Genomic DNA, 25,046 nt, shown 5'->3' with positions numbered 1-25,046 from the left:
TGGTCTCCTCATAGAACAGGACTAGAGGACCCTTTTCACAAACTCTTCTTTAGAGCAATCATCCTTGTGTTCTAGGACTTGCCAGGTGCATGCTGACACCATTTTTCCTGTGTCCCCTGGGTGGCCAAGGTTAGCTAATGAGGGATGCCAGGCCTTGCTAGGCATGGGATGCTGCAGGCTCTGGACCATCTTGTGAAGGCTGTGGGGTATGAAGCCTCATGTGTCTGGAAAGGAAGGCAATTAGGACAACTGGATGCAAATTGCCCCTTATATATGGATGTTGACTCCCCAGAAAGACATTACCCCTGTGTTTCATGCCCTAGTCCCTCAGCTGAGTGTGCACTTCTGTCTGGTCAGTGAGACCCCTGCTTTGGTGCTGTGGGCATAATCCTGTCTGCATGATAGTTTTTAAAAGTGGTACCCCCTCATCCCCAACTCCACATTCTGAAAGGAGGCTTGAAGCATCTTGCCTCAAGCTGGCATTGCCAACTAACTGTATTTTATATTCATGTTTGCCCTGTGAAAACCAGCAATTAAGAAAAATCCCCGCTTTAAATTAATTGTGATCTACACTGGCTCAGGATGACGTAGTGCTCCGTATCCCTTGTGTTTCAGGGCTTTTGGGTTGCAGGGAGTTGGAACACACAGGGCAGCTGAGTCTCAGATACGATTGCATCTTAGGTGGATATGGCACAATGGGCAAACGGGAAGAGGGCCTAGTAGGCAGGAACCCAACTTCCATATGCCCAGCTTCTTGGCATCAGGGTGCTGCCTACATCTGACAGAGCTTGGTATAGGGCAGCCATTGTGACTATGGATCCTTTTCCAGTCTAGGGTCTTGACCTCAGAGGGTCTTGTGTCTCAGTCCCTTGGCTGAGATTCATTTCTATATGGTCTGCCTTCTTTGGATGGAGCCCTGCAATTTTGTGACTTATAGAAGTAGTTGCCCAGGGGCCAGATGCTGGGAAACCCTGGTGTCAGCCAGTTGGTAATACCCACCAAGTGCTGACACATGTGCCAAGTTCTGGGTTAATAGCAACTACCGTGTGCCGGCTACTGTACTGAGAGGCTGCACGTGAGAGACCAGTGCCAGCTACCTTACCATTGGGTCATCACCAGGCAGAACTGTTGGGCTGCAACAGCTGTTGCCCACACTCAGGGCCCCAGTGAGCATCTAGCCAGCCACAGCCTCCCTTGACTTGACCTTCACTGGCTCTCCTCATCTCTTCTTTGGGGGCCATTGCTGCAACTGAGGGGAACAGGTAGATCACCTATCCCCTTTCCCAGCCGTACCAGTAATCCCAGGCTTGCAACAGCATTTTGCAGTTCACAAAGCATTTTCCCAGGCATCTGGTCCCCACTGTAACCCGGTGAAGTTCAGAGAACCAGATGGATGGAAAGTGTGGTTCAGAACGGCTGTATAGCCTCAGGGGCGTGGAAGCAAACCTCCGTCCCATGCTTGATTACCAGCCTATTGGGGCCGTTGGGCTGGGCTATCATCAGCAATATTTTTCTTCTATTTCTTTTCTGAGTTGGCTGCAGCTCTTAGCAAGTTCAGGTGTAATTCCTACATGTTAGGCCCAGACCCCATCAGTCACGGGGCAAAGATGGCTACAGAGAATCCAAGGTTGGGTCTAAGGAGGAAGGATAATCACACCCTGCTTCCTCAGTGCTATGGCCTCTCAGGAGCCCCGTGCAGGCGATGAGGCAGAGTCAAGACCATTGCTGCACCCACTCCCTCCATTCAGTTGCTAGGGGTCTTGTGGGACGGGGGAGGCCAGATGTTGAATATCATTTCTCCCACCTTCAAGGAGAGCCGTCCATTGTCACTGTCTATTGTTATGGCTGTGGTTGGAAGCTCTGAGAGGAGAGGCTAATTTTAATTTCTACACCTGTTCATCTGCTCATTCTGGGTGGCCTGCAGAATGTGCTATGCTATCTGCAGTCACAAACTGTTGTCTGCCTCTGGGTCAGAATCCTGGAAGTGCCTCACTTTCTGGGTTGGTTCCTCCTTACTCTTTATTTATAGCAATTCTCCATGTATTTGGGTTGTTTTCCAGTGTTTCAGCTGAGGGCAACCATGTTTTGTAGAGTTAAAACAGAACATTCCAGAAATGAGGCGTTTTTAAGTTTTAAAATGCACACCATGTCGAGTGGCCCAGGAGAATCTTCTGCTGTGTCTCAGGGTTCACCAGGCCACCCAACTTCAGAGGCTCCAGGCATCTCTGAGCACAAGGTCATACAATGGCTAGCCCAGAGGCCTTGAGGTTGTAGAGCTTGGGCATTGGTAAAAGAGTTGGCTTGTCCTCATGGCTAGGCCTGAAGGAGCTACTAGCTTGTCCTTGCCTGGCAACCTTTCCACCCTGTGCCTCCTCTTTCTGGTGGCTTCCATCCCCTTCCTTGGCCTCGCCCCCACTCCATGCCCCCCAGTTGCCCTAGTGACTTAGCCCAGGTGTCAAGTTGAATAGAGAGATGGCCCCAGGGAAATAAGAGTCCTTGCTACCAGCCTGGGCCTCAGGTGTGCACACAGTGGCCTTCCCTAGGGTTCTAGTGAGCTGAACCTCCCCGGCCTCCAGCTGTTAGGCAGGAGTGGAGTATCTGAGAGAAGTGTGTGTGTGTGTGTGTGTGTGTGTGTGTGTACCTGCATATGGTGTGTTACTCTGTTATGTAGCTATGTATGTGCGCGACTATGCATATGCAACTGGGTGCATGTGATCATATGTGTAGAACTGTGTTATCTGCAACTCCATCATGTAGGTGGCTGTCTATATGTATGTCTACATGCATGTTTCAGGCTGGTGTCAAGGCTCAGGACTTGAACTCGGGTCCCTATAATGTACGTTTGAGGCTAGGTTATCTCCTCTGCTGGTTGAAATGCTTGGTGGAACATAGTTATACATGTTTAGATAATTAGAACAAAACCCAAAGAACAATTCAATTCAAAGAGACCCAGCAGGGAGGCAAGGGTCTCCCAGAATCTGGGGGTGGGGGGAGCGCCATTCTGTCTCCCCAGTTCACTGCAGCCCAGTCTGCATTCTGATCACATATTTAAAACATCCCTTTGTTGGACAATAAACTGACATCGGTCCGCACGCCTTGTTGCTGTGAAGTTTGCTGTGTTTGGGGCCCACTCGGGACAACAGGCCATTAGGCACTGATTAAATGAGCTAATTTTAATTTGTTCAGTGGCTACAGATGCTGAGACCGTTCGGTGCCCTCTTCTCCCAGCTCTATTTATTTACTCCCCTCCCCACTACCAGAGAAAAAGACCTCAGGTTTTCCTTTTCTCTTCCTATCCTCCTCTAAAAACAAACAGAACAAAAAAACATTTTTAACAAGAACTAATGCTAGGAATGAGGGCTTGACCGTGGCTCGGTGGGAATGGCCTCTGGGGGTGCCACTGTGTTGAGCTGGGGGCCAGGCGTGGGCCACCCACTATGCTTGAGGAGGAGGAGCTGGAGGAGGCCCCCTCTAGGCCTTCAAGGGCTTCAGTCTCCTCCTGGTGTTTGTGTGAAGGCCCCCCTTCCCTGCTTCCTCACCCTGCTTACGTCCTAACTGGTGAGCTCAGAGTAGAGGTTACTTTTGCCAGAGCCCCGTGAGACCCTTGTTCTTGTCCCAAGTACTCTGTAATATGTGGCAACCCCACAACCTTTGGGGCTCACCCTCATGTCTCTACCACTAAGGTACTTAGCAGCCATCAGCTTCAGGTCATGAACCTCCTTTCAGAGACTGGATGTGTGGGCGAACAGATGAACAGGTGACTGGCATCCATGTTTATAGAACCCTGCAACGTTCCCAGTTCAATGTGTCAGGACCTGGGGTCCCACTGATTACAAACTGGTGGCCATGGTCGTATGCAACATATGGACCCATTCCTCTAGTGGGAGGGGAAAGTGCTCTCTCCCTCTGATGTGTGGTGAGGATGTGCCTAGACACCATACCATGATGGTGGGAAACTTACTCCTGGGCAGCGGTCCTTGTCCTGGTCCTTTGGCCCAGCTCTGATGGAAACCTGCCTGCCAGCTTTGCAGAGGAAAGAAAAGTGCACCTTTACTGTTTTTATTTTTATTATTTAGTTTTTAAACAGCACTTTATGCCAAGCCATAATGTGCCAACCACAAAACGCACTCAAAGCACAGAGACAAATGACCGTATGGTTTAGCGATAGATGTCCAGCCCTGCGTTGGCAGTCAGGTCCCTGCCCTGCCCTAGCATTTTGAACACCACCTTTTTCTCTAGCTGGGCACCTTAGGCAGCAGCAGGTCTCCCTGGAGCTGAGCAGCAAGCAGCCAGTTTCTAGGCCTGGTTTTCATTTGCTGAGGGCTGCTTCCCGCAGACAGTACCCCACCCACTCCACCCAGGGGCCTCCGAAAGGCTGTCCCCGATCCTGTGCTGGCCAACTGGGTGTGACTGAGAGACCCTTTGCTGTTTCTCCTTGGTCTTTACTTCAGATCCAAGCTCAGCCCTTCCTCCTCTGTGGATTCCTAAGTAAGACAGAGCTCCCCTGGCACCCCTGGGGCTTGGGCCTCCATTGAGCCAACATCTGGCCATGTGGCCTTAGCTTGGCCTGCTCAGTTTTCTTCCTCTCCATCTGCTGCCCCTCCTTTCCCAAGCCTCTTCCTCTCCCCACTAGCTGGATTCCCCGCCAAGCCCACAGCAGGAGCTGCACACCCTCAACCCAGCCTTCCTGGGCTGGCCAGGCAGGGCGGGTGGAGATGCATCCCGTGGCTGAGGTCACCCGTGGGCCAGTGGGAAGTGCCTGTCTCCCCCTTGCCTGCCCTGCCTCTGGTGCTGGGAACACGGGTTCAGTTCTGGCTCTCTTGGCTCCAGCCACTTGCCGTTTGGGCACCCTGGTGAGTGAGCGTGGGGAGAGGTAAGGGTGGGGTGCAGTGGGAGGGGAGTCACGGACTGACCCTGGGAAGAGGGAAGGGCGAATCTATCATGCTCTAGCCTGCACAGGATGCCAAGTACCATTGGAGGCTCCCTGCTTGTTGAGAGTGGAATGTCTGTGCTGTGTATCAAATCCAGAAGGACGAGAATTGGGTTTTTGGAATGAGGGGGTAGAATGAGCAGACTAGCTGGAAGGAGAGGGGGAGGGCCAGAATGTCAGACCTGCTTTGGGGGCTGAATTTTGGGACTAGGACAGCCCTCAGGGCGCATGCTGCTTTTCTGGGTCTAACACTACTCTCTTGTCCTTTGCCTTTCCCTTCGTGACCTGTGCCATTAACTTCCTTTGGCGATCGATCCCCGGCTTGCATCTCTGTGTGCCTTTGAATTTGGGTGCTGCTGAGTGTCTCTTGGCCCTTCAGCCCTACTGTCAGTCAGGAAGCTGAGGGAGTGCTGGCTTCTGGGCTTGACCCATCATGTCCCGCTCCTTGCTGCCCTGCGTGCTCAGAGGGGTGACATGCTCACAGGATAAGAAGCCAGGTCTCTGGATGGGTTCCTGGGGCTTGGCCGGAGGTGAGTGTGGGTGGGAAGTGAGGGTTGCTCCTGGCCAGCCACTTGTTCTCCTCAAGAGGGGACTGGTGACTCTGTTTATGTCGTAACCAGGCTACCGAGATGGCAAACTTCGGTTCTGCAATTACACAGCATTTCAGCAGCAAATTGATAGGATAGCGTGTTATTATTGGCTACTGGGTTAATAGCTATTTTGGCAGGAGTACCAATCCTGCGTGGTGTTGCTGGCATGGGTGTAAGGATGGCGCAGCGGGGTAGAGGAATGGTGGGTGCATCTTGCACGGAACAGCAGACTCCGAGGACTCCAGGGTTCTGCCAGTGCCTGCTCGGAGGATTCTCAGCCCTGATGAACTGTTGCCAAAACTAAGACCAGAGAGGGTGAGAGTGCAGCAGCTGGTCGAACAGTGAGTTGGTTTCTGTAGGGATCTGGGCACAGCTTGGCTTGTGCTGTCTGAAGGCAGGACAATAATAGCCTTCACCCTTTTCCCTTCTGGCTTGCATCCCTGATGTCTCTGTGTATTTTCAGCTGGGGTACCACTAAAGGCTTGCTGGCCCTGGAGTCCCTTTGCTTGTGAGCCCCAGGCAGCCTTTCAGTCTGTTCTACTTTCTTTCCTATAGCACCTGGGTAGAGGAAGTGCCACACTGCTCAATGGTCTCAGAAAATGTCTCCACATTGGCTTGCTTGGGTTTTGGCAAGAGTATACGTATAGTCCCCTGTCTGGAGTGCTCCTCCCCAGATCCTGCCCCGACTATCTCTGTCTGTTCAGCTGTCATGTCACCTTGTCACTTGTATGAGTGGGAGCTCCTCCACTCATCTCCTGCTTCTCCAGTGTTCCTGGCACCACCTGATGATGCCTGGCTCTATTCAGCTGGAAATCCAGATCCTCTCTTGTTATGCTGAAAGTAATCTGAGGGCAAGGACTTGGTTGTGATCACACCCTGTCCCCAGAGCCTTGAAGAGGCTGGTGGGGGAGCACTGATTAATAGTTGTTGAAGGAATGGACTAATGTAAATTGCAGTGTCACTTTAAAGATGGCTTCCAGGCAACAGGTGACTCATTGTGTGTGGGTTTTTTTTTTTTTTTTTTTTTTTTCCTTAAAGGATAATTGGCATCGGAGTGTCTATTATTCCTGTCCCTAAATGGTATCACAAGTTTTCTTTTAGGGATCATGATATTTTCTTCTTGAATGTTAAGAAGATTCAGAGGGGAATGGGTTTTCTATCACTGAACGAGACCAAACCTTGTGCTATAAGAGGCCTAATTGGACAGAGAACTGCATGTCCTGCAGGGGTCCTTCTATGCTCAGGTTTTGTGTTGGGGCTCAGTGAACAGACAGTGCTTGGCTTTCTCTTTCCCATGATGTTACTGGGATGGGTTGTGAGTTAAGAGGTGATAACCGAGGATGCTTATGGGAAGACTGAACTGGGAGTGGGGCCATGGTTTGCAGTAGTTATCTTGCTGTGCACTAGGGGTCTTCCAGGCAGTCTCTACTCAGGCTACCCCCTGATCTGGCAGCATCAACCTATCATAGGTGTGTCAAGTGTTTCCTAGTGCCAGGCACTGGGTCAGGCTATTTAACCTGCTTATGGCAGCCAGGGGGACAGGGGGCTTTCTCTGCACATCTTCATCTTGGTGAGTTGCTGAGTGGTTCTGTAATGTATCCTAGTCCACACTGCTGGCCAGTAGTGGAGCTGATTTGAATCTAGGCTTTCTGATTGTGTCTTGATACCCAGATACAGTCCCCTGGGATAGAGTGTGGCACAGGTTGGCACGCCGTAGATATTTGGAGAGTGACTGGCAATGTTATGAGGTGAGTGGATGCAGAGAGCCTCTAGCATGAACAGGAAGTACTCAGTCTAGAGGCTGTCCATCAGGTAGGGAGATGGAAGTCCTAGCTGGCTAGAATTAACCACTTGCACTGGACCAGCTCTCTCCCTGGAAGACGCCATGTGCCAGAGTTTGCTTTACCACGCTCCTGTAGAGGGCTCGCTTGTTTGGGGATACAAGTTAGTAAGTCAGGATTTTTCTGGGGGAGGTCACATGGAACATGTCTGTAGCATGCACACATTCACCCTCATGCACCTTGAGCCTCCAGTGTGTGAGCTACAGAGAGACCACCACTTCAGTGGCTTTACTGGAAAACTAAATGTGTGCCCCACCTCTGAGTCTCACTGCCGCGTGTGTGTCTTTAAGAGGAGGGAATCTCAGCTTATTATCTTATTAAGGCTGTTTTGTTCTGCTCTGGTCTGAGCAAACAGGAGCCCCCTCCCTGCCTGGTGTCTCCTTTGTTTTAATGATCTCTCTCTAGAGGTTGAGGCTTTGGCCAGCAGTGGGGTTGTTCCTTCTCCACTGTCCCCACCACTCCCTTACTACCCCCTCACCCCTGCCCTTTTTAAATAAAAGAAGGCAAATGCAGGTCACACAGAAAACTGCTCTAATTGCATTCTGCCTTAAATGTGGGCGCTCCACGCTTGGCAGACCCCTTGGGCCCAGGCAGTCTGAATAGTCAAGGTCAAAATTCCTCAGCTTCTACCTTTCAGGGTCCATCTTGGCTTGCTAGCTCCTTGCTTCTTCTCTGTGGTGAATCTCGTTTATCCATCATTTGCTCATTTTCTTATTCTTGCATACAGGTATTCATTCATACCATTAATATAAAAATGTCTTTTTTTTGGATCAAGTCACAGACTATAATGCCTTATCCATCCAACCATAAATACATACATTCATTCATATATACATCCCTTAGTTAGCAACTGCTTCTTATAGGCTGGGGCTCTGTCATTAATGCCTGCCTCCATCCATCCATCCATCCATCCATCCATCCATCCACCCATCCACCCATCCACCAGAGTGTTTTGCCTGTGAGGCCCCAGGAGTCAGGGAAGCCTGGCTTCTTTAGGCTGTCGGAAGGTAGCCTGTGCGATTCCTCGTAGCCCATCAGGAGATGTGCTCTAGGAGAAGCACTGTGATTGCAGTGTTGTTGAGGCTCACTCAGCTCTAGCCTGCACTGTTACTGACAGGTGGCTCCGTGCAAAGGTGTGGTAGTGCTGCACTCAGTGATGCCTATGGACTACTCTGAGCAGGCACCGAGGTTATCCGAGTGGTGAGTGACAGCCCTGCAGATCCAGTGACAACAGAATTTCATGTGGGCAGGCAGCTGGATCCCCCACACCTTGCTGGCCTCTGTACTGGGGAAGGTTGTCCTACCCCTACCGCAGGAGCCTCATTTTTCTAGTACGTACAGGCTACTTCCAGCCTCAGTTTTCTCATCTGTAAAATGTGTCTAGTGAAAGGAGGACACAGTCTGATTGCATTTGAACTAGCAGAACACAAAAGACTAGGGGTTCAAATGCTTGACACACAGTGCATGCTCAGCGGTGGTGCTGATATGGGTGGGGTGGAGCAGCCTTCAATCCTTCCATCCCAGAAGCTCTACAGCTCAGCAGTAAAGCCCGGGGTGGCAGATTTTCTGGAGGCTGCAATGTGAAAATATAGAGAGAATGGAACATTTCTCTGCTGAGCACAAAGGCTGAACAGAGCCTGCAGAGTGGCTGTGGGCTGTCACCAGCACATCCCAGAACCCCAGGCTCCCCCGTCTCTCCTCTTCCCTGTTCCTTCCATGCAGAGCCTCTCTCTTTCCTGCTTCTGACAGGTGTGATTTGCTGAGGTTCTGGTGGTAATCCAGGCATGTTGCTGGCTATGTGACACTTGTGTCTTGGAAGGGGGGAGGGAACATTTCTAGATGTGGGACACAGGCCTTCCAGGGTTTTCCCCAGGCCATTTGTAATAATGTATACCCCAATTTTGGGCAACTTGCCCAGTTTTGTTTGTTTGTTTGTTTGTTTGTTTGTTTTTGCTACAATGCATTTATTTTAATTGGCATTATGAGAATAACACATCAATTTTTTCCATGTCATGATTTAGGACTGGCCTTAGGTAGGCAGTACTGTCACTGCTATGGCAATTTAAAGGACTAAGCTGATCTGTAGTACTAGGACACAAATCTTGTAGGAGGCCCCTTAGTGTGACTTCAACAGGTAAACCTATGTGAGAACAGACACCATAAGAAGTGACAGCTCTCTGCACACCCCCAACACACACTGTGCTACCTCGGGCACGTACTTTGGATAGGCTGTCTGAACCTGGAGCCCGAGGCAAGGTTGTGCGGTAGATTCTGTGACCCAGAGGCAAGGGGAGGGGCAAGCCTGTTTGGGGTGCAGTTGGAAATCACCAGGCTCCATTTTGCTGAACCTTCATCCTAGCAGCATGACTATGAATGTCTCTTTGGGTGACTACTGGCTCCCTGGGTCCTTTCAGTTAAAGATCATGTTGGGGGTATTAACTACCCTAAATTTTGAGATGGGAGAGAGCTGCATGGGGTTGAGTCATCATACCCTGATTCTCAGACTGCCCAGTGTAGCAGCAATTCCAGCTGAAGCAGTCATTGGCTATGATGGGAATCCCTTGGCCTTTGTATTCAATTTGCTCATCTGGGAAGCGGGTCCATGCTGGCCACTGAGCGCTGCTCTCTATCGGTCACGTCTGTCTACATCTCTGGTAAGAAAGTGACATAAGCCAGCTATGTTTTGAAGAAGAGCCAGGAGACTATGACCCAGTGTTTCCCCATACCTGTGGTGCTCAGAAAATGCTGGAGAAGCTGGGTGAGAGGCAAAGGCAGGAGTCCGATATGCTGTATTCTGAGGATGGCCTGACCTGAAGAGGTCATTTTAGTGTTGACAACTGCCATTGCCTGGCTTCCTCTAGGAGTATAGCCCTGCAGGGACCTGAGCCTGTGTAGTCTCCTTACTGTGCTCTGCCTATGACCTCCGTCTGGCACCTTCTGTGAGCATAGAGAGCCTTTCAGTAATCTGTACTGGACGGATGCTAGGATGGAGTCCTGTGGGGGGTAGCAGGCTGGTAGCATAGTTTGCTCTCCCTTCAGAGTACCCAGGTCCTTCATGGGCACCTCGTTATGTGCATGTTCCCTGAAGGAGCTGATCTGTGCTGGCCACACACTGTGGTATCACTTCTGTTCACTTTAAGGGCCCAGGACCCAGGCTTCCTCAGTGTATGCCCAGGACTGTCAATGACTGAGGGGTGGGCGACAGGGCTGGGGTTCACCTGGGCTAAGGAACAACTGTGGCATGACCATCTAGCCTATTGGCTCCACAGAGTCTGGGAACCCTCAGCTGCAGGCATTGTAGGGTAAAATGGACCTGAGAAAGAGCTGTTTCCAAGGAAGGGATGCAGGCTGGGAATCACAGCCTCTGATTTACAGGGGTCTGTAGTCCTAGCAATTGAGAGGTAGTGGCAGGGGGATCAATCATTCAAGGAGGCCTAGCTGAGCATAGTGGCACATCTTTAATCCTAGCACTTAGGAGTCTGAGGCAGGTGGCTCTCTTTGATTTCAAGGCCAACTCTGTCTACATATAGAATTCCGAGTCAGTCGTGGTTATATTTTGAGATTCTGTGTGAAAAAAAACAAAAAAACAAAAAACAAACAAAAAAAAACAAAAAAAACCCAAAAAACCCCAAACCAACCCAAGTAAATAGAACGTTGTTGCTTTTAGTCTCCAGTTAGGGCAGGTGGATGGAGGCTGTGTCTTTGAGAGTTGGAGGCTTGCCTGGGTGATAATGGAGAGACCTAGGGTCACCTTGCACCCCAGTGTGATATTTGTGGCTTCAGGGTTATAACCTCTGCTGGAAAGCCAGGTGGACTAGTGATGAACGCGGTGATCTGAAACTGTGCACCTACCACACTCCTGAGAGAACACATCTTTCTGCAGTCAAAGATGTGTCTTTTGGGTCATCCTGTCTATAGACTCGGGCCATGGTGTTTCATTCTAAGACGAGAAAACACTGGCTCCAGTAGGGAGCTCACTGAGGGATTGTGTGTCCCCTTCTGGGACACACAGTAGAGGTAATAGAGGTCCTAGCTGTGGGTGCGGCTGCTGTGCACAGTGGTTTGCACACTTGGTCCCTTGGTCAACACTACGCCAGATCACTGTAGTTAGAGCTCTTGGAAGTGGGCTCTGCTCCCAGGCTGGTGACTCCTCCTTGGAACCCACTTATGGTCAGTTTGTTCTGATGTCATAGTGGCTCCCCAGTACTGTGAACTGTACTTTGGGGCTTCAATGCTTAATACTCAAGGTGTCAACCCTTTTGCATCCTCCTCCTCCTCCTCCTGTGGCAGATCAACGGACAGCTTGCTACTTAGGAGCAATACGAGTTCACCAGCTTTACTCTCATTTTCTCCGGAGGCTGTCTTCCTCATTCCCTCTGGGTATGTTCTCACCTCTTCTGGGCGTTTTGCAGCCTTTGTATCCTGGTATCGGTGCTGTGATTTAGGTGGTACTTCCCTTCAGGGCCACCCACTTTTCACACTTAGACAAATTCACTGATTTTGTTCTACAAGTGGAACCCAGCCGTTGGCTCTAAACTGATGGGGAACTTGAAAGTAAATGAAAAATATCCAGACATAGTAGTGTCCACCTGCCTTTAGACCTCAGGAAGTAGAGGCGGATGGATTTCTGAATTTGCAGCTAGCCTAGTCTACATAGTGAGTTCCATGACAGCCAGAGCTACACAGTGAGACCCCGTCTCGAAACAAACAAAGTAAATAAAAAACAAAATCAAAGAGATCCCATGATCCTATGATAGCAGCCAGGGGCCTTCTAGAATGCCCAGTCTGGGTCTAGTCTCCTTCCCTGAGACAAAGTCAAATGGAGTAATATTGCCTTTGGCCTTTCCCCAATATTGCAGAGAGAGCTGAAGAGCCATCACTAAGTCTGTATCAGTGTCACTAAGAGCATCTTGACACCCTCTCCTGTCATCACAGGCCAGGTACCCTATGTTTTGGAGAAAACCTATGCCGAATCTACCAGGTCTTCATATCCCAATTTAAGAATGTCCTGCCTCTCAAAATACCTTTTTATGTTTTTCTGATCCTGTCTGTGGTTGGCACTGTCTGGTGACATGGACTTCTCTAGGAAAAGCTCTGTCCAGTTTTCCAGTTGAAACTCACCAGAGTCTGGGCTCTGTAGAGTCCAGGGACACTGGATTGCTCTATCCTCTGAAGATTCAAGTGAGTGGGGAGTGAGAAGCTGTGGCCCGGTAGATTCACACAGGGCATCTTTGGGATGCTGGGGCGGAGACAGAGAGGGCCCTGAGCATCAGGTTGGGCTACATGACCAGTAGAGGGCATCCTTGGTGGGCATCATCACCTGGACACAGTTGCTGTACAACTGAAGCAGTCTCAGCTAAGGTTTTCTGCATACAGTGGAGGTCATTTTCTTCAAGTGTCATGGAACTCAGGTTCTGGCTCTTTCTGAGTCCTGAATTTCTAAGCTGTAAACAAAGATCCATAGGGAATGGGGTCACTGCCCAGGGTGCCAGTGAAGATTCTCATATGTAAAACTCATTTATGAAGAGCATAGCACTATGCTGGTCAGTGTAACCCAAAAGTGTGCAGGGGACACGGGTACCTCAAGCATCCATATACAGACATCTGCCGATGTTGTTGGGGAGAGCTTCCTGGAGGCAGTGTCTCAAAGGACAGCTTGTGTTAGCCAAGACAGAGCAAGGTGGTGGGCCAGGGAGCAGCAGAGGCCTCCAGAGGCTTAGCTACCCCCTTCTCTAAAGAGGAGAAAGAACATCTGCTCCCTCCATCACCTCTGGGGGCACAGCTCTGCCTGCTGTATGCTTGTCCCAGGAGCTGGTGCAGGGCATACCCACATGCCTCCCACAGCTTCTGTGGGCTTCTGGACAGCAATTCTGGCTTCTTGCTCAGACTCAAGCACTGGTAGCATGCTATGCAAACAGCCTAATCTCAACCAGATGATTGTTTTCTCAAGGAAAGCTTCACCTATACTTAACTGTTTTAAATTGTTCTGGGTACCAATTAGACTTTTAATTTTCCTCTTCCCTCCAGCGGCTGGAGAAAGTATGTGGTTGTTTAATCAGAATTGACTTTTTCTTCCTTCCTTCTTTCCTTCCTTCTCTTCTTCCCTCCCCCTCCATCTCCCCTCTCTCTTTCCCTGCCCCTCTCTTTCCTCTCTCTTCTCTCTCTCCTCTCTCTCGCTCTCTTCTCCCTTCTCTCCTCTCCCCTCTTTTTTCTTCTTCCTCTCTCTCTCTCTCTCTCTCTCCTCTCTCTCCTCTCCCTCCTCTCCTCTCCTCTCCTCTCCCCTCTCCTCTCCTCTCTTCTCCTCTCCTCTCCTCCCCTCCCCTCCCCTCCCCTCCCCTCCCCTCCCCTCCTCTCTCTCTCGCTCTCTCTTTCTCTCTCTCTCTCTCTCTCTCTCTCTCTCTCTCTCTCTCTCTCTCTCTTTCTCTCCCCTTTTTTCTTTCTGTGATTCCAGAGAGAGTGAGACCATTTTGGTGGTTCCTTCTGGGAGAGAGACGCCAGGTGGCTCTGAGTTTGAGATTATCTGGGATGGGGGTATGGGAGCTGTCACCAGAGTGTCAGTTTAAGTCCCCTCCTGCCTGCCTGCTTTGCTAAGAGCTTCTGTGTCTGGAGAACCCAATGCCGCGTTAAATATATGGATTATCCAAAAATTTTCTGCAGCAATAGGGTGAGTTATTATTGATTCACAGAGCACGACAAAACATCGCTGCATGAATTAGCAAACAGCTGTTTCTAATTTGAGTTTAGAACGGTACACAGAGGAACTTGTTTCTCTGTTCACTCCTTTCATTTATAATGAATTTTAATCACCGCTACAGGTGAGAAAAATGTAGAAACAAGCTTGTATCTTGTGGAAGAAACAAAGGAGAGACAGATGCTAACAGATTTCCAGTCTGTGATAAAAGGGATGTTTTGGTACACTTTACATGTAATTAGAGCGCAGCTGTCTACAGTCCCAGGTCCATGAACGTGGCCGAATGTGGGCTCTGCCGATCTCCAAAGGGAGCGAAGAAAAACAGTGATTCAAGCTGAAAGCACGCTGTTTTTTCTCTAGTCAGCAGGGCGCCCTGTGCATGGCTTCTTGAAGCTCAAGGAGATGACTTAACAGGGTGCTGGCTCCTTGTGCGAGCAAGCAGAGCAGTGCAGTTTGCAAGAGCCCCTGGCCTTTCGGTGCCCACTCTCTGGGGAGCCACCTCTATGGCTGGTAGGATGGATTGAGATTCTCCTCTTTGAGAAGTTTGGTCAAGGCCAGCTCTAGGATGAGGTGACAAGTATTGTCATTTTTCCCCCTTGTCTATTTAATTTCTGCAGTACAATGAAAACACGATTGCATTTATAGTGTCAGTGCTAAGTAAAGTTGTCTAAGGACTGGTGCAGCCAGCAGCTGTGTGTTCTGCCAGGTCGGAGGTTTTAAGGGAAAGATACTGCTGATTCCTGCCTTGCTCTATGAGTCTGGGGGTTTTGGGAATGGCAGCTCCTGTGTTGCCACACAGGGTGGATGAAGTACAAGCCATTGCAGGGCTGCCGGGGTCTTGATTTTTGCCATCAGTCATGAGTGTGTTGGGCTGGGTGGTCTCAAAAGTCCCTTTCAGATGGTGTCCTGGGGTTGCAAAGTCAGGGCTACCTCTCATTTCCATATAGGTCATTTCTTTTGCCTTGAAAACCAGCATCTGTAGGTCCTTGTGGTCTTCAGCTCAGTTCTCCTTTGCTAGATAGCCACCATGACTCAGGGAGATAATCCCCCTCACTGTCTCTTGGCCACTGAAACTGCCAAAGCTTCTTCTCTATCACATGACCATCTTACGGTGAGTTGGGAATCATCAACAATGGTTCTTGCATCCCTTACAGAGCACTGATCATGGGAAACATTTCACAAACACTCAATTTATCTGTAGAATAACTGTAGTCAAGGCTGTTATTGCCCCATTGTACAGAGGAGAAAACCGAGTCTTATCTGTAGAACTATGTCAGGGTAATGAACTTGCATAATGTCAGATGAATGGGATATGGTGGATCCAGCGTGGGGTCAGCCCAGTTGCTGGCTGGTCGGCTGCTGGGAATGCAAATATGTTTTGGGTCTAGGCCACAGGGATCAAAGTAGGGAAGTCCTGGGTATGGGCATGCCAGGAAGCAAGTGTCCTTGCTCAGAAGGGGAGCCATGCCTCTAGGGACATTTCCAGCCTCCTCCAGGGATGGCCAGGAGTGAAGGTGGACTTTTGAAAATCATTCAGAAGTGACGATTTGTAAATGCATTGATCTTCCCAAAATGCCCAATAACTAACTGCATGTCCCTCAGAGCGCCTGGTGGGAGGGGGCTATGGTGGCCTGTGGCCTTTCTGTTCAGGATGCCATTTCTACTGCTTCCGTTGAGGAAAAGCCACATCGGCTTTATGGTACCTCTCTTGAGTCCTTCATCCATGACCTCCTATGAATATGAAGGGGGGCAGTTGCTAGATGGGAAACTGGGTTTTCTTCTGGGATGCTGAAAAGCTTGGCAGCCATTGAGCTCATTACAGGGTGCCTGAAGAAGCAAATGCACCACCAACAGATGGTGTTGCCTTAGACGGTGTTGCTGTCACTTCAGTGGTGGGCTTCAGATTGGCACTGCTGACTCCTAAGCTACCTGGGGCCTCCATTTCTTGCTTTTATTTTACATATATGATTGTTTTGCCTATATGTATGTATGAACACTACATGTGTGTAAAATATCCAAGTAGGCCAGAAGAGGGTGTAGGATCCCCTGGAACTGGAGTTACAGATCTGTAACTCCATGTGAGCCACCACCATGTGGGCACTGGAAACCAAACCCAGGTCTTCTGCAAGAACAGCAAGTGCTCTAACTACTGAGCTGTCTCTCTGGCCTCCTTTGTTTTCTTTCGCCAACCTTTAAAACACAAACGTCTGAGCCAGGCTGATTTTGTTATCCCATCTTACAGAGAGGTGCAGTAGCTTGCCCAGGGTCACACAGCTGATGAGCCGTGGCACTTCTTAGTTCGGAGCAAGCCTGTGTTAGTCCAGAGCTCTGCTGTCTACAGTTGTCTGTCTGTCTTCTTTCTTTCTTTCTTTCTTTCTTTCTTTCTTTCTTTGAGACAGGTCTTAGTGTGTAATCTTGGCTATCCCAAACTTCCGATGTAGACCAGACTGACCTTGAACTCACAGAGATCCATCTGCCTCTGCCTTCTGAGTGCCAGGATTAAATGTGTTTTGTTTCTTTAAGCCTGGCTCTTTGGAAGGCTTATTAAGGCCCTTGATGACAGCTATTTGGTGTTTTATGATGTTCTGGCACCCCCAGAGATGGCAGGGAAAGGGAGTGACTGGCATTGGGTGTCATTCTGTTGAGGGACTGAAGGGTCTCAGAGCTATGTGCCCAGGTGTACCTGTGTGGTGAAGCAGAGGTGAGACTCCCATCCTCGGATGATGTGAGTGATTTTTCCCAGCTTTCAAAGGCTGCTGACCTCTGCCTGCCCATCTCCATCCCCAAGAGACTCTCACCCTGAGGCTTGAGAATGGTCCCTGCCTTTCCTTGCTGCAGCCTCATTGGGGACAATGATGACATCATATCCAGAAAGACTCTGAACTCCCTAGGGAAGGCATGGACAAGTTGTAGTTGCAGCTGTCTTTGCTGAAAACATGATTCTAACTCACAATTTCAAGGGGCCAAGTTGGCCACAGTAGCCTCGTGGGTTGCTCAGATGACCTAGCTATGTGCATCTCTTTCCTGGTGTGGGCATTCTGGGAGCAGGGCTCCTATTCTTTCAATATACCCCAATCTATGGATTTAGGAAAATAAAATCAACCCCTGACATGGAAGGCATCTTTTCTTTTTTTTTTACTTGTCTTTTCTTTCTCTTCTGTTTGGAATATTTTTAAAAATCAGTCAAAAGTTGTTTTAGAATGTCAACAGATAATAACAAATAAATAAAGATTGGGTAGATACCACTATAGAAATCCAACAATGCTAGGTTCCTTCTGCCCCCAAGAAACCTGGGATATAGAACAGGCTCAACAAAATATCCTAAAAAGAAAATACACACAAACTGGGAGGGGGCACAGAGCGGAGGTACCGACTGCTGGACTCTCCTGTAATCAGAACAGACTTTAACAACTGATTGTATGACAAGAACTGTCAAGGCTTTTAGAGATGTGTTTATCTGGGTCTGTCTTTTAAGAGAGAGAGAGAGAAAAAACATACACACAGCAAGACAGGGAATCCTTGCGTATGAGTTTAAGGTGTCAGGTCTGAGCCTGGTCCAGCAGTGATCTCATACTTGATAGCTCATAGCTCCGCCCTCTGGACTTGAGCTCCACCCTTTGAATCATCCTTTCTATCTACAAAAGGTAGCACATGTTTTCAGCTGAGCTGAACTCTCTTGGTTCCCGCTTGTAAGACGGTTGGGCGTGTGATGGACACCTTTCAACTTGTAATCTCCCTTCCTGTTGGGCTAACCTGGCAGAGTTTCTGCTGGTATAAAAATTTCAAGACCCTCGTGGCTATCCTGGGTATTTCATGGGGAATTGCTCTTTTAGACAAGAGGCTCCTTCAGAAGCAGTTTCTAGAGAATTCCGTCTCTGCCCTCGGGTTCTGTTGCGATGGCTCGAGGACAGTACTCCTAAATCTCCCAGACACTGTTTTGTTCGGCGGAGATCTGAGAATCACACCCTTCATCTCTTAAAAAAATGTGTTCTGTGTGAGTCAACACTGACCTCTTGATTGTCCCGAGATGCCAGCAGGATGCGCAGCCACACCCTTGGTCATTTCTCTGGAGTATTGCTTTCCTAAAATAAAGGTCATATGGTCCTTTTACAACAAGAGAATTTCCCAAGGATGCTTCCTGGTTTCTTTTGAACAGTTCTGCTTTCAGTCTCTCTCTTCCCTTTCCTACTGTAGGCTGCAAGAAGAAACCAGGAAACACCTTCAACATTCTGCTCGGAAATCTAGATAAATCCCGTGTTTTCCCATCATAGGCTCTTCTTCCCAGACAGAGGCGGGGCACTCTCCTGCCTCTGCATAGCCATGTTTATTTTCTTTTCTATTTATTTTCCTTTATTTTCTGAGAGCACAGTGCCTCATCTGGAAGAACCTCCAGTATCCTAGCCTCTGGCTCGTGCTGGGTTAGGATTTTGGTCAAAGGTGATTTCAGTTTTCAGGAAGATACTACTTTCTTTTTCCAAAGTCTGCCCTAGGGGACATCAATACCAGGATTTTACTTAACCTGCATAAGGCTGTCTGCCCATTTATAAAAAATATTTTTTTAAGCTCATGGCCACTGTCCAGCTCTTGAGTGACTTTCCTACCGCCATGTATTTGTTCTGGGGGCACCCCACTGCTGCCACCCAGCGCCATACTGTTTCTTATTGCCACTGTGACAAATCCTCACATACACTGTAACTAAAAACAATAGAAAGTCACCCATGGTTCTGGTGGTCAGGGGTCTGATAAACAGGAAGGCCAAAGATCAAGGTGATGGCAGTGAACTGTTGCCATGGGTAGGGTCACCACATTCATCCACCCATGTGTCTTCAACCCCAGCCACAGTGGATCAATGCTGATCCAGAACAATAGATTGGCTGTTCTCATACAGCATCTGGCCATATTTCTGCATCCCCTTTCCACATTCAAAGACCCAGTGACTCCAGAGGCCTCTCCCAGGTTTTCCAGAATCATCTCTGTATGTTAAGGTCAGCTAGTCAGCACCCCAGGTTACATGCTGTGGAAGTCTCACAGACATACATTCTAGGGGTTAAGAGATAAATATTTTGCTTTTGCCTAATACCATATCCCAGTTTGGTTCTGTTCAGGTACTGTAGGCAGCCCGTTTGGCTGCCTTCATGGGTGTTTGACAGCAGCCCCTAGTCTAGTGTGCTTCGCCACCACCAAGATTGCCCAGGATCCAGCTGTGCCAGCTTTACCAATGGCAACTATCTGCCTGAGATGTCATAGCTACTTCCTTCAGATTTAACATGACCTTGGCCACCATGAGGTGGAGCAAAAATGGCTGTAATGACACACAGGTCTTGACTTGAGTCATGGTGAAGAAATAGAACAAGATATAAGATATTAGGTCCATGGAAATAGAGCTGTTAACACTTCTTCTAGGAGTGGGATATCATAAGACTCTTCCTGGAGAGTCCAATCTCTACTCTTTCCTGTGCTAACTGTACATACTCTTAGAAACAATCAACAAGTGTCATCAGCCACATGTGCAAACATCAGGAGAAAGTGGCTCAATGCACCCATTTGTAGGCCAACTTGGACTCGATGATGTCTTTGGTCTTGACAGATGTTTTTTGAGTTTACCCAGGAAAGCCACAAAACACCTAGGGTCGTGTGCTGGGAGCTTTGGGCTTTTGGGGAACTTGCGTTGCTGAATCTCGGAAGCAGTTCCAGGAAAGAGCCTCAGCTGCCCCAGTCCACCCACAGTACAGGGATGCTATTGGTTCAGGAAGGCGTGGTGACTTTAAAGCCAACCAGCATGAGCTACTCTCACCTCTGAGGACCAGGCCCAGCAACTCTCAGGTTCATGTGTTCTCACTGCATGAAAGGAAGGCAGGGACGCCCCAGGTTCCCCACACTGGGTGTCTTCCTTTTGTGTCTGGAAATCACTTATTTCAGTCCTGACTGCCTCAGAGGGAAGCCGTTTGTACGAACCTTACAGCTCACGCATGTAGGTCTTGCTCGCCTTGGGGAGTGCAGACGGCTGTGCTCTCCTGAGCACCCAGGTAGCTTTCTGTGTGCTTAGGGCAGGCCTCCCATCAGCTGAGGTTAGAGCTGATCTGGCCGGGACCTCAGTGAAACCGCATAGGATTTACCATGTTCTTTTGTCTTTGCACTGACATCAGCATTTGGGAGATTCCGCCTTATAGCTCCGTGAGGATGGATAGCACCTTCCTTAGAGGAGGAACCTGAGGAGACCTTTTTTCCAATAGTTCCGTGTCCTGAGACCATCCCATTCCCACGCTCCTTTGCCTGTCACCAATTGAGTTCATTCTTTAATCACATGGATGGAACTTCCCAGCCTAGCAATGTCCTGGAGACCCAGAACTTCTTGGGTTTCAGCTATACTCCTCTTGTTTCTGAAGCATGGACCCCCAATATGTTCTGTTCAGGGCTATCCCTTTATCTCTGTGCTGGAGAGTCACTTTCTCCTTTTCCAGCAGGATAGTTACTTTTGGCTTACTCTTGTGGATCCTAGGGCTGGTAACACTCCCTCCTGGGTCCTAGCACCCTCTGTAGCAGCTCCCTGGTGTTCTCTGATGGGAGGAGCTATGAACCTTGCCCCCTGCCTTCCTGGGTGGCTGTTCCAAGTTACCTGCCACTGTCAGGTACATTTGTGGAAGCCTTGGTCTATTGCACTTGTTTTGATCACATACTGCCCGAGATCCACTTGCTTATATTGCAGATATGTTCAAAAGCCCAGTTAATCTTTTTTTTTTTTTTGTACTTGATTGAATTTTCATCAAAATTCCCTCCTCTTTTATGGTGTGTGTGTGTGTGTGTGTGTGCGCGCGCGCGCGCGCACGTGCTTTTCCTCCAGCAGACAACAGAAGTCTCTTAGAAACCATTCCCTTCCAGACCTCTTTGCTGGATTAGTCATTTTAAAATGAATTTAATCTTCATTTTAAAAGTAATTTTTCTCCTCATTTTGTAGTAGTTCTTTGACGGAGCTTATTCTAAAGGAGGAAACAGCTGAAGGGCTGGCATTTGTCACTGTATCTCCCATCTCACCATTGTGGATGAAGCCACCAATTGAATAGGATTAAGTGGGTTTGTTTTCTGGCTCTACTGACTGGCAGCTGGGTTGCACTGGGCAAGTCAGTCTTTCTGTGTGTCATTTTTCTCCTGTAATACTAATACAGTAATACATATAGCTCATTGCACTGTTGAGGACTAAATTAACTCATGGAAAGTCCTAGAAGAATGCCTACTTGTACTCAGAAAACCCCCATTTGTAGATGTTTAGATAGCTGGGCAATTGGGCCTTTCCTTGAACCTGTTTGTTGCTGAACCCTGGAATGTTCACATGGAAAGGGACCTTGAGATGCCCTTCGCTGTTTCCACACTCCTCCCTTCCCTTTCTGTACTCCTGCCAGGGGGTGTGTGCTCGTGCTGCTTATGGGTAGTTATGTTTGCTTATGGGTGGTCACACTTGTACCTGGGTGGTCACACTCGTGCTAACCGTGTTTAAGGGGTGTTTCTTACTGTGAGGAGCTGGAGTCTCCCCTTCCTCTGCCGATGCCCCTGTGGAGCCAATGGGGCCTTGGCCCCTGCTCATCCCTCTGGTTTTCTTCTGGTACCCTTGGCTAGATGCCCCCCCAGTGCAAAATGTACTTGGAGCAGGTGGGAGGAGAGCCTCTGGGGCCAAGTGATTTTGAATAACAGGCTGTAAGCAGGGTAGCCAGTTTGGGACTTCATATGTCAATGTGCCCCTTTTCCTTGATTGTGCCTTTTCACTTTAAGGAGCCTTATTTTCATTTAAATTCAGATGATTACAGTCTCAGCAGTTGCTTGGTTTGTTGGTGGAGAATAATACACTTCCCTTTAGTTTTGAAACTTGTTTGTCGAAAATAAAGCCAAGCAACCAGCCCCGCAATGAACTTTCAGTACCTTGGCACAACTGGGCAGGTCTCGATTCCCTTTGTGGAGGTGGTGAGTGGCTTATGTTAGCCTAGGATGGGATACTGCAAGATGAGGAGATGCAGGGCCCAACCTTATGAGGCATCCAGCTTTGTGGGGTGAATAGGTTGCACATGCCTCTGAGCACCAGTGTCTTCATCTCAAACATGGGGTGCTCCTGGAGACTGCCAGATATGGACGTTGCGACGATTAGAAGATTCATTGAGGTAACAGACATGTAGAGTGCTGGCGTGTGGGACATGAATGATAAATGCAGCTGCTAAAATTAGTGCTAGTGCCACTAATTAGAATTAATTATTATTATTGGCAAAATACTGCTTTTGTTTACCGGCTCTATAGAAGTGTAATTTGCACTCTGTAACACTTGCTCACTTTAGCATACAGTTCAGCAGCTCTGCAGGTAGCCCATAGAACCGTGTGGTCCTTTAGTTAGGGCTAAGTCTATGTTCATTTTCTCAGCAGACTTTGCTTGCCCACTGCATCTGCTTTCCACCCAGGGCAGTCCTGAGTGGACTCTGTCTGTGACTACATGCCAGCAGATAGTGGGTTTCATATTCCTTTCCTCATCTGTCTCTCACAGTGGTTCTTTTTTCCTAGATATACTTAGTGAGTCTCAGAAGTTGAGAAGCTCCCATGGTATGGATGAGTTGGGGGAGCTTGGAAGGCCAGGGTCATCAGAAGGCATGAAGGTTTTAGGAAGCAAGGACTTCAGTAAACATGCTAGTTCAGGCTTGTCCCAGGGGCATAGCGCCTTCCTGGCTTTATCTTACTGGTTGCTCAGTTTTTCCACCCATCGGCCAGTTAGAGGGCTTCTCTCTGCGTTGGGGGCCTCTCCCTGAAATCTATCCCCTGAATGATTTCTCCTTTTAGTCCTTTTGAGGGAGAACTCAAAGGAGAGCTTGCTGTGGCGGCTTTGCACATGTAACCTCTCCTCCTTACCTGTGGCAATGTCGGCTCAGGTGCCTGCCACTCAAGGAAGCCAGCCTGGGAAAGTGAAGGGGTCTGGTGTTAGCCCCAGCACTGGCGGTTCAGGATTCTGTTTCTGGGATCCACCTCAGTTCCTCCATGTGTACAGTGGAAATACTCTGGCTCCCACCTCCCCAGAGATGATTCGGAAGCACTTCGTAGGGGCCAGGCACACAGGAGTTGGTGTATCTCTGAATATTTGTGGTAGATGGAGTGTTTCTGAGCTATGCTATCAAAATAACCTAAAGCTAGTTGAGCCTGGCCAGTGGGCAGAGGCCAAGCAAGCCCTAGCTCCATCCACCTCTTCCCCTGGGTCCCTTTGTCTGTGCCCCTCAGAGCCCAGCTGGCAAAGGCTGGGAATTAATAGACAAGGGATAAGGCACCTCCCGCTGCACCTAATCTAGGAAGCTGGTAGCGGCTGCGTCCTTCCCGGCCGAAGGGCCTGTAACGTGAGGCCCCCAGGAGAGAAGGTGCCCTCACTCCAGGAGGGCGTTCCTGGGGGGTGCTGGGCTTTAGAGCTGAGGAGACTGCCGGAAGACACAGAACAGGAGCTTTGGAGAGCGTTCTCCATCAGGCGGAGCTGGACCCGTGGTGCCAGCTAGGGTAACTCCTTCATGCTTTGGAGGCAGGGGTGGGGAGGTGGGCACTGGGGCCTGCCCAGTACTGGTTACGGGGGAACTCTCTAGCCATCTCCTCTTATCCTTGAAATAAGCTCTCATGGTGGGCGGGAACAGTAGTAGAACTACAGAGAGCCTTCCAGGGGAGCCCTGGGTCTGTGACAGTGTAGTGTGTGTGTCTAGACATAAGTGTATGGCGTTCAAAATGTGAATGTTGTCTGACTCTGGTATAGTATACAGACATGTAACACAGCAAAGGCAAACTAGTGTGGGGTTCTTGTGTGTAATCATGTGAGCATATACGTGTGTGTTTTGGGAACTATGTGTAAGGTATTGTGATCATATGTGCTTACATGATGAGTGGGATTGTGAGCATTGTGTAAAATGTGTAGGTGTGTGTGTGTGTGCATGTGTGTGATTGTGTGAACATATGCTGGGTGTGTGGCTCTCTGTCCTTTTCCTGTGGGTCAGGAACAACTTGTGGGAGGGTTTTTTTTTTTTTTTTTTTTTGTTTTTTTTTTTCTGAGGACTCAGCTGGCTGGCTAGAGACTGGCAGTGTGGCCAGGGGCCCTGGTCTCTTTCCTTGGGGTCACAAGACAAGGTCAGCGCAGCCGAATCTGGGCTTTTGTTTGTCTCTCCCCTGCCCGCAGCAACCTGCGGTCTGTTTCATTCATTATTAAGTTTTAAATCCACTCGATGAGAAACTTGAGCCTCCAAACGCCTTTCCGCTCACGCCAGCTCTGTCCAGCCCCTGCTGTGTTTTGAGAACTTCCCTGGCTTTATTTGCTGCGTCCTGTGTACTTTTGTTTTCCCAGAAATGGCCAGCCCTGAGGTTTGTTTAGCTTCCCTCAGAGGTTAGAAGGGCCAGAGAAGTCCCTCTAGTCTCTGGAGAGCATAGAGTCCCTTACATGGAGAGAACGACTGCTGTCCTTGGGCTCTGGCTTTTGGTGACCCTGTCCATCCTTATGGCTACCACCTGGGCTTCTGGGTGAGTGGATAAAGCCAAGGTTGGAAACAAAGAGGATAAATCCTTGGGGATGCTGGCTGGGTACCTCAGGTCTTCCTTTCTGCCCTCAGCTTGCTTCATTTGCATACTGGAGTCTGATGTTTGGAGCCCTGCAATTTTACACCCCTTGTGTATTGTCTATCACCAGGAATAGCAGTATCTAACTTCATCAGTCCCCCATCCATGAATATGGTGGGGAGGTTAAAATAAAGGGTATTTTCTGATCTTGCTAAATTTTGCCTGTGCCCAAAGGACCAATAGGATTCCCCTGGTGGCTGGGGGCTATGGAATGGGGGCTAGGGACTGAGGGTTGATGGAAGCTGATTCCCAGATGTGGTTGGAATTAGGGGACTTGGATTCCTTTTGGCCTGTGAGACTGATGGTCTGTGTGGTCATTTCCGGTGACTTTGTGCAGGCTGTCCTTCCTCCCCCACCAGGGAAGTGGCTGAGAGCAGCACCTCTGC

General features: G+C 49.2%; 1 protein-coding gene across 6 annotated transcripts in view; it reads left to right on the top strand.

Annotated features, from left to right (window-relative positions):
• Znf423 (zinc finger protein 423) overlaps positions 1 to 25,046 on the top strand; it is a 297,120-nt gene that overhangs the window by 150,045 nt on the left and 122,029 nt on the right. The window contains exon 1 of one of the 6 annotated variants that reach the window (XM_034522803.2): positions 4,577 to 4,853. The exons of 2 other annotated variants lie outside the window; for them this stretch is intronic. The gene's annotated coding sequence lies outside the window, so the exon portion shown is untranslated. Of the gene's footprint in view, positions 1 to 4,576; positions 4,854 to 5,667; positions 5,862 to 22,100; positions 22,200 to 23,448; positions 23,563 to 25,046 lie in introns of those variants that run through there. 3 more of the 6 variants (XM_076915564.1, XM_076915565.1, XM_076915563.1) reach the window with 3 other exon arrangements.

The sequence above is a fragment of the Arvicanthis niloticus genome, chromosome 18 (genome assembly GCF_011762505.2).
Source record: "Arvicanthis niloticus isolate mArvNil1 chromosome 18, mArvNil1.pat.X, whole genome shotgun sequence".
NCBI classification, from domain to species: domain Eukaryota; kingdom Metazoa; phylum Chordata; class Mammalia; order Rodentia; family Muridae; genus Arvicanthis; species Arvicanthis niloticus.
The sequence above is the reverse complement of the archived record's forward strand: the minus strand, read 5'-3'. Positions and strand labels throughout refer to the sequence as shown.